The sequence below is a fragment of the Pongo abelii genome, chromosome 19, assembly GCF_028885655.2.
Source record: "Pongo abelii isolate AG06213 chromosome 19, NHGRI_mPonAbe1-v2.0_pri, whole genome shotgun sequence".
Classification (NCBI taxonomy): Eukaryota; Metazoa; Chordata; class Mammalia; order Primates; family Hominidae; genus Pongo; species Pongo abelii.
Window position 1 is genome coordinate 90,755,541 of NC_072004.2, and position 15,252 is coordinate 90,770,792.

At 45.9% G+C, this 15,252-nt stretch overlaps 1 protein-coding gene across 2 annotated transcripts in view; it reads right to left on the reverse strand.

The window, feature by feature from the left end:
- Nucleotides 1-15,252, reverse strand: part of GRB2 (growth factor receptor bound protein 2) — an 87,756-nt gene that overhangs the window by 21,161 nt on the left and 51,343 nt on the right.

A 15,252-nucleotide genomic window follows, 5' to 3' on the forward strand; every position in this document is an offset into this window, starting at 1 on the left:
TGGCGCGATCTCGGCTCACTGCAAGCTCCGCCTCCCGGGTACATGCCATTCTCCTGCCTCCGCCTCCTGAGTAGCTGGGACTACAGGCGCCCGCCACCACCCCTGGCTGTTTTTTTTTGTATTTTTAGTAGAGACGGGGTTTCACTATGTTGGCCAGGATGGTCTCGATCACTTGACCTCGTGATCCACCCGCCTCGGCCTCCCAAGAGTTTATGTTTACTTCAAAACACACACACACACACACACATATATATATGTACGAGTCAATGGAAGGGGACATGAAGGAACTCTGGAGGTGCTGTTTATCTCACATTTCCTGACCTGGGTGTGTTCTGTTTGTGAAAATTCACTGACCTATAATGATACATACATTTTTCTTTTCTTTTTTTTTTTTTTTTTTGAGACAGTTTCACTCTTGTTACCCAGGCTGGAGTGCAATGGCGCCATCTCAGCTCACTGCCACCTCTGCCTCCTGGGTTCAAGTGATTCTCGTGCCTCAGCCTCCCAAGCAGCTGGGATTACAGGTGTCCACCACCACACCCGGCTAATTGTTTTGTATTTTTAGTAGAGATGGAGTTTCGCCATGTTGGCCAGGGTGGTCTTGAACTCCTGACCTCAGGCAATCCGCCCGCCTCGGCCTCCCAAAGTGCTGGGATTACAGGCGTGAGCCACGGCACCCGGCCCTTGCACTTAATTTTCTATACAAATTATAGAAAAAGGTGTCATTTAGAAAAATGGCAAGTATTTTGTTTATAAATTGCTGCATTTTGAAGTAAGCGGATATTTTCTGGCCTGAACATATTCAGTCATCTGTAAATGAATAAAAAATAGAAATCATAATTTTTTTTAAAAGAAATAAGCTGTACAGTTATGGTCCCATCAAGCCTTTCAACACGCGCTCCAATTCCAACAGCTTGCAGAAAGTTCAACATTTCTTCAGGGAAAAATTATTCAAAGTTTTATCAATCTGTGAAGCAATTTGTGTGAGAACATTTGTGCATGAATGATAGGAAGAATTACATTTTAAAGCTCTTCACACGTAAAAAACCAAAAACACCATTTATAGTTGGTCCCTGCAGTGCAGAAATTCAACATAAGCCAGTGAGGTGTCCCCAGTTCTTCAAAGAACCCAGATAAAACTAGTCTAACTCTTGAGTATCACTCAGGCAGTGATACTGAAACGAGCGATACTGAAATACTGCCATGACCTGAAGACAAATTTCAAGAATTCTAGTGACATCTACTACATAATTTCAAGTTCCTAGAAAAGAGAAAACACACATGCATGCAAGCTTTTAAAAGACTTTAGCTCCTAAGAATAAATTCTAAGCGCCCTGGCTAGGGTAACAGTAGTGGGAGAGCCACTCAAAGTCAGTTATCTTCAGGTGCCCGATTACGTATTTTATTAGACGCTATTAGAATGTTCTTCAACTTCCCTTAGTATGGATAACTGACTCAGTTTCAAGTTATAGTGATTCATTACTAACACTTTAAATAAGTGCTATACAATCACCACCTCCATCTGTTACAGTTTTTCTGCAACATGAAAAACATCTTGGCAATGCTGCCTGCTATGCTGTGTGCCAAATCATGAAAAACACCCACAGTGTAGATAAACTATTAAGAATTTTAGTGATGAGATAACCAGCAAAGGTAGTTCAATAATTAAGGTTCCTGGTCCCACAGAAAGCTTGAATTGCTCACCCAGGAACACAGAGAGAACAGTTCTCACATATGCCGAGCAGATCAGTCTCCATTTGGAATGACTGCAACTACAGCAAGGCCACGGCTCAATAAAAATCTGAAAAGCATCTTCGCCAACCAGGCCAGGTGATACGTACTTGGCTTTTAACAACCAGAAAGTTGAGAAGAAATGAAATGCATTTATGAAGTTTTGAAACTCTCCTGGCCGGGCGCGGTGCCTCACGCCTGTAATCCCAGCACTTTGGCAGGCTGAGGCGAGTGGATCACCTGAGGTCAGGAGTTTGAGATCAGCCTGGTTAACATGGTGAAACCCTGTCTCTACTAAAAATATAAAAAATTAGCTGGGCTTGGTGGCGCATGCCTGTAATCCCAGCTACTCAGGAGGCTGAGGCAGGAGAATCGCTTGGAGGCAGGAGAATCGCTTGAAGCCAGGAGGCAGAGGTTGCAGTGAGCTGAGATCACGCCATTGCACTCTAGCCTGGGTGACAGAGTGACTCCATTTAAAAAAAAAAAAAAAAAAAAAAAAACAGTCAAGTATACCTCCTGACCCCTGGTGATGGAATGGTGAGAGGTTCTGACTTAGCATCTTTCAAACGTTTTTAAAGGAAAAGAAGAAAAAAAAGGGAAGGAGGAAGGAAAGACAGGGAGGAGGACAAAGTCCCCAAACTCCAACTTTCCATGGTAAAAATCATTCATTACTTTATACTTCCCTCTGCCTATGAAGGAAGGAGTCGTGTCCCTTGAATACTGCTTTCTTTCCAACTGCCACCTTTCTGAAAAGTAGCTGCTCAAAGTGGGGATCAGTGTGACAGCGAAACATTGGTGAGTCAGGAGATGGGGACCCACCAAATGTCCAGGCAACAAGGCTTAAGTGCTCCAAAGTTAACCACCACCATTTTTCCGTTAAAAAGCCTTAAGTATCCTTCTGCAAGTGCAAATATAGTCTGGCATTCCAGTTTTCATAATTTGGCCATCACCGACTATCTGCTCTGATCACCCATTGCTTCTCCAAATGAGCCCTGCCGTGCAGTCAGCTAGTCAACTCACCGACCTCTAAACACACTGTACTCCTCCCCACCGCTTGTCTGTACTTTTCCTTGTCTATTGAAGTCTTTCAAAATTCAGTTCAGAGCTTACAACCACCCTGGTCACCTTTCCCTCTGCTTCAATCTTATAGTATTTAATGGAGAATTACTGTCAATAATATAATCCCTTACGGTATCTCGTCTATCACTACTTGTATCATGTGCTGCTATGTCTTGGCCCCCTCCCAAACTAACCCACAAGCAATGAAGCTGGCTCCATACCCAGTTCTCATTTGTCTTCCTCACAGCTCTTAGTATGGTATCTAGCATATTCTGGGGAACTGACTTATATGTGGGGGCTTTGTTCTAAGTGTTTTAAGTAATACATTTAGTGCCCTAGAGCAAGCTGGGTCTACAACAATTTATACATTCTCTCTCTTCTTTTTCAATAAAAAATTGAGACGAGGGTCTTCATATGATGCCCAGGCTGTTCTCTAATTCCTAGGCTCAAGCGATCCTCCCACCTCAGCCTCCCAAAGTGCTAGGAATACAGGCATGAGCCACCGTACCCAGTCAATTTATACATTCTTGGTGATACACAAGAACCTCTTAAATAGATCCTAGAAAGACTGTCATGAGTTTGTTGATCCAAGCAAGGAGAGGTAAAGGAGGTAAGAGAATTAAACAATCAGTCTTCCTGTAACTTAAGCACCCTGCCTGAAGGCTGCATGGAGTACCTTTCCACAAGGCCACCCACTTCTTTGTCTAAGTAGGCTGGGTGCAGTGGCTCACGCCTGTAATTTCAGCACTCCAGGAAGCCAGGGCGGGAGGATGCCTTGAGCCTCGGAGTTTGAGTCCATCCTAGAGGGTACAGGGAGACCCTGTCTCTACAAAATATTCAACAATTAGCCTGGCATGGTGGTGTGCACATATAGTCCCAACTACTCGGGAGGCTGAGGTGGGAGGATTGCTTGAGCCTGGGAGGTCGAGGCCTGCAGTGACCTGTGATTGCACCATTGCACTACAGCCTGGGTGACAGAGAGAAACCTTGTCTCAAAAAAAAAAAAAAAAAAAAAAGTACAAGATTGCGAAGGAGTGGGGGTGGGTGGGTAGAGCAGGGAACTTTCAGTATGACAGGGATAAAGGGGGCTGGACCAGGGAGAGAGGAGGTGTAAGTCTGTTTCTACACATGTCCTATTAATCCCTCTCAGGATGGGGCGCTTCCTGGCAATGTGAGGTCTAATTCTGTTTCGGTGTGCCTGTCTGACTTGTGACAGGCTTTTGCAGGGTGGTAATTTTAATAGCTACAACTCTGCCAGCAAAATTTTTATAAAACAGTCTGCAAGACCTTGGACTTTTTGATTCACCCACTGACCAGCAACTAGGTTGACGGAGAAAAATGATCACATTAAGAGACCAGGACTATTCATGTATTAAAAAAATTTCTTTATAATGTTCACACATGTTAGAAGATGAACAATTAAGACTAACCAAATTACAGGATATTTCTTTCTCTGAGAAATATTTTAGTTCAAAAGATAACTAGGATACGCTCATCAACCTCTTCAGTTGACCTCTTATCATCAAGAGAAATTGCTCTTGATATTTTTTAACAAAACAGGAAGGTAGTTCACACTTATGTGATATTACTCCACCCAGATAAATCTGGAGGCAGTGAAACCTAAATGCATAGACAATACCCCAAAATAAACTTCTACCAAAGGGGTACAAAAAGTTTCCATTCAAAATAACTGTCTTTCGTTCTGTGACATGTGGAAGTCCTATTTGGTGGAGCTGAAATGCTATTGGAATGTCAGAATTTCAACTGCAGGAGCAGGGAGAAGAAAGGAGAGGAAGGGAGGGGGCAGAAAGAGACCGATGCAGAGATCAAGAAGTTTCAAGAAAAATCTGTGTATTTGAAAAATTCAACAATCATATGATGACCTGTACTAGATAAACACCAAGCCCTGAGCTAGGTGAACTGAGGATAAAATGGATACCCTTCCCAAGGAGCTTAGGGACTATAAAGCTGCTAGGTTCATCACAGTGTGACGGATGTCAGGAGCGGGGAGTTATGGGTACTATGTAGGCATCAATTCAATAGAAAACATCTGACTTCCAAACACCAAAGACGATGACTTAACTCCAGGTTAGGGGGTATCAGGAAAACATCCTAGATGAGTGTGAACTTGGTTATTCCCTGTCTGCATCTTTAGCTCTGCTTAGTCTGTGTGGATTGTGAGTAGAAGGAACATGGCAGACTCTGCAAGTTGCAAATAGAGGGACAGATTGTTCTCTTGGCCAGATTTGGCTGCTATTAACTAAAAGACTGGTTAAGCTTCTTTTAGCTTAGAAGTAAAATATTTATTAACGGTATCAGAACTTCTAACTGGAAATAACCCAAATAACCTCAACTGTAGCTAATTTTTTTTTTTCAGAAGGAGTCTTGCTTTTGTTGCCCAGGCTGGAGTGCAATGGCGCGATCTCGGCTCACTGCAACCTCCACCTCCCGGGTTCAAGCGATTCTCCTGCCTCAACCTCCTGAGCAGCTGGGATTACAGGTGCCTGCCACCAAGCTGGCTAATTTCTATATTTTCAGTACAGACAGGGTTTCATCAAGTTGGCCAGGCTGGTGTCGAACTCCTGAGTTCAAGTGATCTGCCCGCCTCGGCCTTCCAAGATGCCATGATTTACAGGTGTTGAGCCACCGCGCTCGGCCTCAACTGTAGCTATTTCTTTACTTTAATGACACATATTTAGCAACTGTCCTTTTCATCCTTTCACTAACAGAAGGAGGCTTTTAATCTTACATGAAATCCTACACTCCTCTCTTCAAAAAATAAAACACAAAGCCCCCCCCCAACCCCCGCCACCGGCCGCTGCCCCCCCCACCCCGGCCTGGGGGAGCAGCCGCGTTACTCATGTTTTGTGATGCTAACAGGTAAACCGGCTCCTGTGTGTCAGTTCCACCCTCTAAGGTCTCTACTCACTTCCCACTGCCTCAGCATAAAGCAGAAAACAGGAGCTCAAACCTCCACCCTGAAAATTAATGATAACAGAGTTTATTTATTTTATTTATTATTATTATTTTTGAGATGGAGTCTCGCTCTGCCCCCCAGGCTGGAGTGCAGTGGCACACTCTCGGCTCACTGCAACCTTTGCTCCTGGGTTCACGCCATTCTCCTGCCTCAGCCTCCCAAGTAGCTGGGACAACAGGCGCCCGCCACCATGCCCGGCTAATTTTTTTTGTATTTTTAGTAGAGATGGGGTTTCACCGTGTTAGCCAGGATGGTCTCGATCTCCTGACCTCGTGATCCGCCAACCTCGGCCTCCCAAAGTTGTGGGATTACAGGCGTGAGCCACCGAGCCCCGCCCGACAACAGAGTTTATTTAATTCCACGTAAGACTATGATTCAAGAGGTCAATGAAAGGACTGATCGATTTTCAGTCGTTCTGTGACCCAAGAGCCACCTCAGAGGATGTTATTGAAAGAAGAAAAAGCAATGTTGGTCACAGAGCTATTCGCCAGCATATGCATCAGGATACAGGACTGAAAAACTCAAGGCTGGGGTCCTCCCACCAGGACGCCGTTAATTTCCAACTCAAAAAGCTAGTTCCAAACGCATTTCTACTTCTGAAGCAGTTAATCTAGTTTCAAATCGGGAAAGGCTTGTTATAATCACATGACAGAGGAAGAGGAACTGGGGTAGAGTGGCAAGTCCCCACCCCCACCCCCACCCCCAGGTTGCAGGCGAATGCAGAGAGTTTAACAGGTAATGACAATACAAACTGCAAATGTGGATTCGAGCTAGTGGACGGGGTCAGGGAGCAGAAAACACAGGGACCTAAACTAGTCTGGGGGTGGGGGCTGTCTGAGAAAGCCTCCCCAAGCCAGTGACATTTGAAGGGAGATCAAAGGCTCTCCTGTGGGTGGTCTGGCAGAAGACCACAGTATGCAAATTAAGAAGCTCAAGCTTATATGTTACAATCATCAGAAGTCGCTGAGAGTGACATTCAGGTTTGCATTTTTCAAAAGCTCCTCTGGCTGACTGTGAGATGAACTGTAAGGAGGTGCAGGTGGTTGGGGCAGTGCGGCAGAGAGGAGAGAGTCGAGGTATTTCTGGAGGTAGAATCAAAAGGACTTGGTGATGAGATGCTGCTCAGTGGTCTTCCTCTCAGCCACTGATTTTTTTTTTCAGGCAGATCACTTGAGGTCAGGAGTTCAAGACCCACCTGGCCAACATAGTGAAACCCTGTCTCTACTACAAAATACAAAAAATTATCCGGGCATGGTGGTGGGCTCAGCTACTCGGGAGGCTGAGGCAGGAGAATCGCTTGAACCTGGGAAGCAGAAGTTGCAGGGAGCCGAGATTGTGCCACTGCATTCCAGCCTGGGCAATAGAGTGAGACTCCGTCTCCAAAAAAACAAAGACAGGTATCAATCTTGTGCTGGTATCCTCCATCTGTCTTTCCAGATCCAGCTGACACCTTGCTTTTCTTGCTTTTTTTTTTTTTTTGGAGACAGAATCACACTCTTCGCCCAGGCAGGAGTGCAGTGGCGCAATCCTGGCTCACTGCAACCTCCACCTCCCGGGTTGTTCAAGTGATTCCCCTGCCTCAGCCTCCCAAGCGGCTGGGATTACCACACCTGGCTAATTTTTGTATTTTTTAGTAGAGACGGGGTTTCATCATGTTGGCCAGGCTAGTCTTGAACTCCTAACCTCAAGTCACCTTGGCCTCTCAAAGTGCTGGGATTACAGGCATGAGCCACTGTGCCCAGCCTGCTCTGACTTTTTGGATCTGTAAGAACCACATCAACAGGCTCCCTCACTCTCTGGCTCCCAGTGCTGTTAATCAATGGGGAGGCCTGCAGAAGGTCAGAGGAAGGGAGGGTCAGGTCAGGGCGTTCATTCTCCCAGCTCCCACCCTGGGAGTGTCTGTGGACAGTCTTGGACTCTCAATTGAAAGTAAGTCCTTTCCTTCTCCAGGTTTGGGCAACTCCTCCCCCTTCCTTCTCCCTGTCGTAGGCCTCATGGTGGTAACCTGATTACCAGCTGTGGACACTGCATTATCCCTGTGGTTTCTAGAGAAACTTCGCCCACACTGATAGTGGCAGGAGGCAGACAAATGCCTCACAGGGGCGGGTCCCCAGTGAAACCCCACCTCTAAGCCAAAGACAATTGAAAGCCTGAAAGCCACATGGACCGGACTGAGAACCCATCTTCCCATTTGGTAGGTTTTCCTCTGATTGATCCCCACTCTTCACCTATTTTACATCTACCTACCCTTTCCTAATTGATTTTCTACACTGCCATGCCCACCTTTGAGTGGTGCCTTTGCTTTAGCCTTTCTTTGCATGCCCACAAACCATTCAGCATGCATGACCCTGTTCTGAGCCCATAAAAGCCCCGACCCAGCCACACTGGGAGAGAAACCACCAGACTTCAGGGGTGGGGAACCACTACCCCCTCCCCTCCTGAAAGCTGTTCACCACTCAGTAGAATTCTTCTCCTTCTCCACCCTCCTCACCCTTAAACTGCCAGTGTAACCTCATTCTTCTCAGACACTGGACAAGACCTTGGGAACTGCTGAACCTGGGTACAAGCCACACAGGCGAGCTGGGGCATACCTGGCCCAGCCATGAGCTGAGCTGGTGCGCCACCAGGACTTAGCCTGAATGGGCTGAGTGTGGAGGTCCCCGGCTGGGGTCAACACCTTGCAAATAGTCTCATTATTAAAATCCTCTCAATTTAAGTGTGTCAGGTGTTCTCTACCAGGACTCAGACTGAAATTAGCCTAAAATCAGTTGTATATGTCTTTTGGAATGCATTAAGGACATGCTCCTTTATATAAAGTGACATTTGTTATGGGGCAGAAAGTATCCAAATTCTACCAACTACTTGGGAGAAGAAAACTATAAAAGAACCAAACAATTCTGTTCTCTTAACTACTTTTTCAAAATTTGAGACAGGGTTCTTGCTCTGTGGCCCAGGCTAGAGTGCAGAGGCACAATCACAGCTCAATGCAGCCTCAACCTCCTGGGCTCAAGTGATCCTCCCACCTCAGATCTTCCCAGAAATAGCTGGGACTACAGATGCGAGCCACTACAGCTGGCTACTTTTAAAATTTTTTGTGGAGGCAGGGTCTCACCATGTTGCCAAGGCTGGTCTGGAACTCCTGGTCTCAAGGTATCCTCCCATCTCAGCCTCCCAAAGTGCTGGGCTATAGGCATGAGCCATAATGCCCAGCCCTATTCTGTTTACTATTAAAAGTTGAGAAAGGGGGTGAAGGTATAAAAACCTGAGATTTGTAATCTGACCATTACTAGACTGGCATAACGACTTGCAGTAGCTGCCCCTTTGAATTGCACTTTAGTTATTGTTCAAGTGTCTACTACACTGAAAGCATTGTGTTAGGAAGCTGAAAAGGGAATAAGAAAAGGCATGGTCCCTGCCCTCAGAAGTGTTTATGAGCTAAGGGAGCTATGTGTGTAAATAAAGAGGAAATAAGTAAAAAAGTGAGATAAGGGAAATTGCTGATTTTGAGTTGGACACAGAATTCACAGCTACATGTTTCTATTTACTTTTTAGTTTTGGAGACAGGGTCTCACTCTGTTACCCAGGCTGGACAGTGCAGTGGCACAATCCCTGCTCACTGCATTCTCTGCCTCCTAGGCCAAGTGAACTTCCCACCTCAGCCTCCTGAGTAGCTGGGACTACGGTGCACGCCGCCACGCCTGGATAATTTTTGTATTTTTTGTAGAGATGGGGTTTTGCCATGTTGTCCACGCTGGTTCAAGCAATCTGCCTGAGTTCAAGCAATCTGCCCACCTCGGCCTCCCAAAATGCTGGGATTTCAGGCATAAGCCACTGCGCCCAACCCAGCAACATGTTTCTAAATTAGCTGCATGGCTGACATGGAAAATTCAACTCATGTATGGACATTCTAGAAAAAAGGACAACTTCAAATAGTCTAGGAATAGGGCAAGAACCTAAAGGCAGAACAGCTTATAACAGGTGAGAGGGTATAGTAAGCAAAGTAATTTTCCCTCTTGTATTTTCACTGAGTTTAAATAAAAGAAGCCATTCTTGTTTAATCCTACTGTCCTCTGCCAGACTACACATTGCCCTCTTTTGATGGAGCTGTCATATGTTTAAATGATAAATGGTAATTACCTACATTTGGACAGCTGGATGTGGCTCAATCAAGCAAGGTCCTCTCTTACAGGTAACCATGCTGGCCATGTTACTAAAACTACTGCCTAACAGATAAGACAAGCTGTCCACCCTGTTGCCTTTAGCCTGCTAAGGCTGTAAAACCTGAGAGCCCAGAAACCTTCGAGGACACATGTAGGCTTGCCTGGAATAACTAGATCAAGGGGCTTGTTCGAGCCTTCTGTTTTCATAACTCAGACTTTTTTTTTTTTTTTTTTTTTTTTTTGAGATGGAGTCTTACTCTGTTGCCCAGCCTGGACTGCAGTGGTGCGATCTTGGCCCACCGCAACCCCCGCAACCTCCGCCTCCCGGATTCAAGTGATTCTCCTGCCTCAGCCTCCCAAGTAGCTAGGATTGCAGGCGCCCACCACCACGCCCGGCTAATTTTTGTATTTTAAGTTAAGATGAGGTTTGACCATTTTGGCCAGGCTGGTCTTGAACTCCTGACCTCAGGTGATCCACCCGCCTTGGCCTCCCAAAGTTTGTAATCCTGGAATTACAGGCGTGAGCCACCACGCCCTGCTGACTCAGACATTTGATAGCCACCCACTGCCTCACTTTGGATGATCATATTGGCAAAGATGAAAATAAGTTAATACTCAGTGACAGGGATAGTATCGGTGGGAATATAAAAAGGTATATGGCTTTATGAAAAGTAATTTGACTGTATGTATTAAAGACCTAATGTTCATACCTATTAACCCAGTAATGCCATTCTTAGGACTCTATCCTAATAAAACAACCAAAAAAAAAAAAAAAAAATACATAGTCAAGACTAAGGGAGCAGCCGGACACAGTGGCATGTGCCTGCAGTCCCAGCTACCTGGGAGGATCCCTTAAGCCCAGCAGTTTAAGGCTATAGTGTGCTATGATTGCACCCGTGAATAGCCACTGCACTCTGGCCCAGGCAATATAGCAAGATCTCATCTCTGAGGGGGGGAAAAAAAAAAAAAAAAAAAGACTGAGTAAACAAGTATGAGTGAGTGCCTATTTTGAGTTAGGAACTATGCTAGGTCCCGCGGACACAATTTTAAAAATGAGCCTTACTTTCAAACAGCTAACAGCAGGGGAAGCCAAGTTCACTACAACTTCAGGTGTAAGTCCTATGAGTCCAGAGTGCTCTGTATGAAAGCACATCTTGGGGAGACCAAATCTAATCAATGCAAGGAAAGCTCACTTGGGCGGTAATATTTCTTTATTTTTTTTAATTTTTTTTGAGATGGAGTCTCGCTCTGTCGCACAGGCTGGAGTGCAGTGGCGCAATCTCGGCTCACTGCAAGCTCCGCCTCCTGGGTTCATGCCATTCTCCTGCCTCAACCTCCCAAATAGCTGGAACTACAAGCACCCGCCACCACGCCCAGCTAACTTTTTTGTATTTTCAGTAGAGATGGGGTTTCACCGTGTTAGCCAGGATGGTCTTGATCTCCTGACCTTGTGATCCACCCACCTCGGCCTCCCAAAGTGCTGGGATTACAGGCGTGAAGCACCGTGCCTGGCCACTTGGGCGGTAATATTTAAATGGAAACCCTGAGTGTAAGTAGGCCGTACGTAGTGAGGCTTGAGGGCGGGCATGGAGGACACAAATGAGAGCAAGAAACATGCCAGGCAGAGGAAGGGGCAGGTGCAAAAGTTCTCAGGCAGGAAGGGATGTGGCATAGTCTAGGGGAGACAGGGACAGAGAACTGAGCCCGACTGTGCAGGATAGAATAAGGACTTGGGGAATTTGCTCATTAGGATGATGGTTCTGGCTTGTGTGTGGCACACAGCTCTGAGCGGACAAAGAGCAGCAGCAGGAAGATCAGGTGGAGAAGGGGTTACTGCAGGGAGCCAGGAGGGAGCAGACAGGAATTGAGATTAGGGTAGGGGGCTTCTGTTTTGAAGAGAATCTAAAATGAACACTGAAAAACCCATGTGCATTATTTTTAAGAATCTAAGTTTATCCCTCCCTCCCAAAAGATTCCCTCTGTACTTCTGTAGGAACAGGATGCACAGGACCACACAGGATGAGACATCAAATTCCATGTCATATCATAGGCTTCTCAAAGTGAAAAAATTAAAAATTAGAGGAAGACGGCCAAGTGCTCGTGGCTGACACCTGTAATCTAGCACTTTGAGAGGCTGAGGCGGAAGAATCACTTGAACCCAGGAGATCAAGACCAGGCTGAGGGATATAGCCAAGACCTGTCTCTACAAAAAATAGAACAAAAAAATTAGCTGGGTGTAGTGGTGTGCGGCTGTAGTCCCAGCTACTCTGAGGCTACAGTGGGAAGATCAGTTGAGTCTGGAAGGCTGAGGCTGCAGTAAGTTATGATCATGCCACCGCACCCCAATCTGGGTGACAGAGCAAGACCTACCTCCAAAAAAAAAAAAAAAAAAAAAGTTTAATTATTCTCCACCATAAACAAAGAAAAAGAGAAAGAAAATATACGAAAAGGATAATCCCTCACCTAGAACGAATGATCCCATTCTTCGAGAATATAGATGATATCTTAATTGTTGTACAATTAAAAACAGCTACACCAAACTGCTCATAACCAATTACCAATTCAAATAAATATATAAAAAATCTTTACAATCTATGAAAATTCTAAGTAGTACACTCTGACACATTTTATTCACTTACCACGCATAGTTACTTCACTTCAAAGAGTGACATTAGGGGGCTTACAAGACCCCAAGTACAGGCCTTTGCATTAAGAAAATGGACATCAGGGTTCAGGATATAACAACCTTTTCCTAAGCATCTCTAATGGAATCGGAGGCAAATATAACTATTTTTAACAGGCAGGCTAAATTAACTACCTCCTTTTGTTGCTAGACCAGAGGCTTCTCTAGTAATTAATTACCCGGGTCCTGGCCTCCTTCAGGCAGCTGCACAGCTCAGGAGGAGCAGGTTCAGGTTCACTGTGAGGGCTGCGGGGCAGGGCAGCTGCAGCACAGCCCCTGCTCTTAGCAGGCACTATCACGAAGAGACAAGCCCAGCCTTGCTCCGCCTCTAGTTCTCTCTCTAAGCACCTACACGCTGCTCCATGTGAAAAATCAGCACTTTTGTCCCACAGAACTGTCACAACCTGCAGAGAAGAGAGGGACTAAGATGGCTAAATGATAGGATGTATTAACGCAAACAACAGGCTTGTCAGACCCGCGACTCCACGTTATAAGAACAACTTCCTGATTTCATGTTGCGCTTAAAGGAGAAACGTGTGTACCATCCCATGATTCTGGGTCAGCCCCCAGTACCAACAGAACATCCATGCTCCCTGGAAATGGAAGGGTGACCAGGCATAAACGGTTCACTCTCCTGCTCACAATAACAAGTAGTTGTTTCCCAAAGGAGAAAAGCGATCAGACATATTATGTGACAACTAAGATATCCCTATTGTTTGCAGCTACAGCCTGGTATCATTCAGCCTTTATGATCCCCTCTATGCAGTAGAAGTGTTTTAATGTCATATGTCATGAATGTCTATTATAATGATTAAGGCTGTCAACTCTGAACTGACTAGCACCAAAATTTCCAGTTTTCTCTAGTTGAATTTTCATCAAGCTCACAAGACCGTTCTCTGGGAGAAAAAGTTAACTTGTTTTTTTTTTTAAAAAAGACACAGTTGGCCAGGCACAGTGGCTCAAGCCTGTAATCCCAGCACTTTGGGAGGCCGAGGTGGGTGGACCAGGAGGTCAGGAGATCGAGACCATCCTGGCTAACATAGTGAAACCCCGTCTCTACTAAAAATACAAAAAATTAGCCGGGCGTAGTGGTGGGCACCTGTAGTCCCAGCTACTCGGGAGGCTGAGGCAAGAGAATGGCGTGAACCCGGGAGGCGGAGCTTGCAGTGAGCCGAGATCGCGCCACTGCACTCCAGCCTGGGCGACAGAGCAAGACTCCGTCTCAAAAAACAAACAAAAAAAGACACAGTTGTACCTTGTATTTGTGGGGGACTGGTTCCAGGTCCCCTGCATATACCCAAATCTGTGCATACTCAAGTCGCACAGTTGGCCCTCTGTGTAAGTGGGCTGTGCATCCTATGAATACTGTCTTTTTGACACACATGTAGACTGAAAAAAATCCGTGTATAAGCGGAACCACGCAGCTCAAACCTCTGTTGCTCAAGGGTCAACTGTACTTCCTTTACTGGTTGGCCTTCTGTATTTCCTCGAGTTTCTATGACCTTAAAAAAAACCATTTTTACCAGGCGCGGTGGCTCACACCTGTAATTCCAGCACTTCGGGAGGCTGAGGCAGGCGGATCATGAGGTCAAGGGTTCAAGACCAGCCTGACAAACATGGTGAAACTCCGCCTCTACTAAAAATACAAAAATTAGCCAGGCGTGGTGGCACATGCCTGTAATCCCAGTTACTCAGGAGGCTGAGGCAGGAGAATCACTCGAACCTGGGAGGCAGAGGTTGCGGTGAGCTGAGACTGCGCCACTGCACTCCAGCCTGGGCAACAAGAGCGAACCTCCGTCTCAGAAAAAAAAAAAAAAAAAAAAAAAAATTCTGGCCAGGTACAGTGGCTCATGCCTATAATCCCAGCACTTTGGGAGGCTGAAGCAGGCAGATCATCTGAGGTCAGGAGTTCAAGACTAGCCTGGCCAACACGGAGAAACCCCATCTCTACTAAAAATACAAAAAATTAGCCAAGCATGGTGGTGCATGCCTGTAATCCCAGCTACTTGGGAGGCTGAGGCAGGAGAATCGCTTGGACCCGGGAGGCGGAGGCTGCAGTGAGCCGAGATCACGCCATCATCATACTCCAGCCTGGGTGACAGAGCGAGACTCTGTCTCAAAAAAAGAAAAAAAACAAGAAACGGTGCTTGAAGGGCAAATGTTTTGAGTCCTTACATGTCTAGAAATGTCTTGATTCTATGTTTATACTTGAAGGCTAGTTCAGCTGGGTATAGATTTCAACAGAATCCTGGGCTGAACAGCATTTTCCCTCAGAACTTGGAAGAGACATTGTTTTCTGGTATTCAGAGTTGTACAAGCAAAGTTTATTTGCGGTCTTTTTTTTTTTGGCAGGGGGAGATGGAGTTTCACTCTTGTCTCCCAGGCTGCAGTGCAATGGCATGATCTCTGCTCACTCCAACAACCTCCACCTCCCAGGTTCAAGCGATTCTCCTGCCTCAGCCTCCTGAGTAGCTGGGATTACAGGCACCTGCCACAACTGGCTAATTTTTCTATTTTTAGTAGAGATGGGGTTTTTCACCACACTGCCAGTGCTTCTCGTAGGAGCACAAACCCTATTGTAAACTGCTCACGTGAGGGATCTAGGTTGCCCGCTCCTTGTAAGAATCTAATGCCTGATGATG